The 3311-nt window shown below is 50.2% G+C and overlaps 1 non-coding gene across 1 annotated transcript; it reads left to right on the top strand.

The window, feature by feature from the left end:
* The first annotated feature begins 1241 nt into the window (after positions 1–1241).
* Positions 1242–1316, top strand: Trnap-cgg (transfer RNA proline (anticodon CGG)). Its single transcript has one exon. It is a non-coding gene; the product is annotated as a tRNA-Pro (tRNA).
* The last annotated feature ends 1995 nt before the right edge of the window (positions 1317–3311 follow it).

Here is a 3311-nt window from a genome sequence, read left to right on the forward strand (position 1 = left end):
TGAACGTACGTTGTATAATATTGCATTTATATGTCGTCAAAACTTCAAACGCGTTTTTCTCGAAATGACTTTTTTTTTTATCGCGGGGTATGGTAACTTCAAATTTACTGAACCGATTGGCATGATTCTTTGTTTCCGACGGAGCTAACTGAATTGTCTAGGAGTTGTACCACTTTTATTCCGATCCATCTACTATAAATATTTTTACTTGGCCGACGAAATCGAAAACTCGATGAAAAGACCCTATTTTTTAAATGGCCGCCATTTTGTTTCCTGTGGTCCAAATAACTTAAGCGAGGTACAACTCCTGAAGAATCTTATATAACTTCCTGGCAGATTAAAACTGTGTGCCCGACCGAGACTCGAACTCGGGACCTTTGCCTTTCGCAGGCAAGTGCTCTACCAACTGAGCTACCGAAGCACGACTCACGCCCGGTACTCACAGCTTTACTTCTGCCAGTATCCGTCTCCTACCTTCCAAACTTTACAGAAGCTCTTCTGCCAACCAAGCAGAACTAGCACTCCTGAAAGAAAGGATACTGCGGAGACATGGCTTAGCCACAGCCTGGGGGATGTTTCCAGAATGAGATTTTCACTCTGCAGCGGAGTGTGCGCTGTTATGAAACTTCCTGGCAGATTAAAACTGTGTGCCCGACCGAGACTCGAACTCGGGACCTTTGCCTTTCGCGGGCAAGTGCTCTACCAACTGAGCTACCGAAGCACGACTCTGCCAGGAAGTTTCATAACAGCGCACACTCCGCTGCAGAGTGAAAATCTCATTCTGGAAACATCCCCCAGGCTGTGGCTAAGCCATGTCTCCGCAGTATCCTTTCTTTCAGGAGTGCTAGTTCTGCTTGGTTGGCAGAAGAGCTTCTGTAAAGTTTGGAAGGTAGGAGACGGATACTGGCAGAAGTAAAGCTGTGAGTACCGGGCGTGAGTCGTGCTTCGGTAGCTCAGTTGGTAGAGCACTTGCCCACGAAAGGCAAAGGTCCCGAGTTCGAGTCTCGGTCGGGCACACAGTTTTAATCTGCCAGGAAGTTTCATAACAGCGCACACTCCGCTGCAGAGTGAAAATCTCATTCTGGAAACATCCCCCAGGCTGTGGCTAAGCCATGTCTCCGCAGTATCCTTTCTTTCAGGAGTGCTAGTTCTGCTTGGTTCGCAGAAGAGCTTCTGTAAAGTTTGGAAGGTAGGAGACGGATACTGGCAGAAGTAAAGCTGTGAGTACCGGGCGTGAGTCGTGCTTCGGTAGCTCAGTTGGTAGAGCACTTGCCCGCGGAAGGCAAAGGTCCCGAGTTCGAGTCTCGGTCGGGCACACAGTTTTAATCTGCCAGGAAGTTTCATAACAGCGCACACTCCGCTGCAGAGTGAAAATCTCATTCTGGACACATCCCCCAGGCTGTGGCTAAGCCATGTCTCCGCAGTATCCTTTCTTTCAGGAGTGCTAGTTCTGCTTGGTTGGCAGAAGAGCTTCTGTAAAGTTTGGAAGGTAGGAGACGGATACTGGCAGAAGTAAAGCTGTGAGTACCGGGCGTGAGTCGTGCTTCGGTAGCTCAGTTGGTAGAGCACTTGCCCGCGAAAGGCAAAGGTCCCGAGTTCGAGTCTCAGTTGGGCACACAGTTTTAATCTGCCAGGAAGTTTCATAACAGCGCACACTCCGCTGCAGAGTGAAAATCTCATTCTGGAAACATCCCCCAGGCTGTGGCTAAGCCATGTCTCTGCAGTATCCTTTCTTTCAGGAGTGCTAGTTCTGCTTGGTTCGCAGAAGAGCTTCTGTAAAGTTTGGAAGGTAGGAGACGGATACTGGCAGAAGTAAAGCTGTGAGTACCGGGCGTGAGTCGTGCTTCGGTAGCTCAGTTGGTAGAGCACTTGCCCGCGAAAGGCAAAGGTCCCGAGTTCGAGTCTCGGTCGGGCACACAGTTTTAATCTGCCAGGAAGTTTCATAACAGCGCACACTCCGCTGCAGAGTGAAAATCTCATTCTGGAAACATCCCCCAGGCTGTGGCTAAGCCATGTCTCCGCAGTATCCTTTCTTTCAGGAGTGCTAGTTCTGCTTGGTTGGCAGAAGAGCTTCTGTGAAGTTTGGAAGGTAGGAGACGGATACTGGCAGAAGTAAAGCTGTGAGTACCGGGCGTGAGTCGTGCTTCGGTAGCTCAGTTGGTAGAGAACTTGCCCGCGAAAGGCAAAGGTCCCGAGTTCGAGTCTCGGTCGGGCACACAGTTTTAATCTGCCAGGAAGTTTCATAACAGCGCACTCTCCGCTGCAGAGTGAAAATCTCATTCTGGAAACATCCCCCAGGCTGTGGCTAAGCCATGTCTCCGCAGTATCCTTTCTTTCAGGAGTGCTAGTTCTGCTTGGTTGGCAGAAGAGCTTCTGTAAAGTTTGGAAGGTTGGAGACGGATACTGGCAGAAGTAAAGCTGTGAGTACCGGGCGTGAGTGGTGCTTCGGTAGCTCAGTTGGTAGCCTACTTGCCCGCGAAAGGCAAAGGTCCCGAGTTCGAGTCTCGGTCGGGCACACAGTTTTAATCTGCCAGGAAGTTTCATAACAGCGCACACTCCGCTGCAGAGTGAAAATCTCATTCTGGAAACATCCCCCAGGCTGTGGCTAAGCCATGTCTCCGCAGTATCCTTTCTTTCAAGAGTGCTAGTTCTGCTTGGTTTGCAGAAGAGCTTCTGTAAAGTTTGGAAGGTAGGAGACGGATACTGGCAGAAGTAAAGCTGTGAGTACCGGGCGTGAGTCGTGCTTCGGTAGCTCAGTTGGTAGAGAACTTGCCTGCGAAAGGCAAAGGTCCCGAGTTCGAGTCTCGGTCGGGCACACAGTTTTAATCTGCCAGGAAGTTTCATAACAGCGCACTCTCCGCTGCAGAGTGAAAATCTCATTCTGGAAACATCCCCCAGGCTGTGGCTAAGCCATGTCTCCGCAGTATCCTTTCTTTCAGGAGTGCTAGTTCTGCTTGGTTGGCAGAAGAGCTTCTGTGAAGTTTGGAAGGTAGGAGACGGATACTGGCAGAAGTAAAGCTGTGAGTACCGGGCGTGAGTCGTGCTTCGGTAGCTCATTTGGTAGAGCACTTGCCCGCGAAAGGCAAAGGTCCCGAGTTCGAATTTCGGTCGGGCACACAGTTTTAATCTGCCAGGAAGTTTCATAACAGCGCACACTCCGCTGCAGAGTGAAAATCTCGTTCTGGAAACATCCCCCAGGCTGTGGCTAAGCCATGTCTCCGCAGTATCCTTTCTTTCAGGAGTGCTAGTTCTGCTTGGTTTGCAGAAGAGCTTCTGTAAAGTTTGGAAGGTAGGAGACGGATACTGGCAGA

Source organism: Schistocerca gregaria, chromosome X (assembly GCF_023897955.1).
Source record: "Schistocerca gregaria isolate iqSchGreg1 chromosome X, iqSchGreg1.2, whole genome shotgun sequence".
In the NCBI taxonomy this organism is placed as follows: Eukaryota; Metazoa; Arthropoda; class Insecta; order Orthoptera; family Acrididae; genus Schistocerca; species Schistocerca gregaria.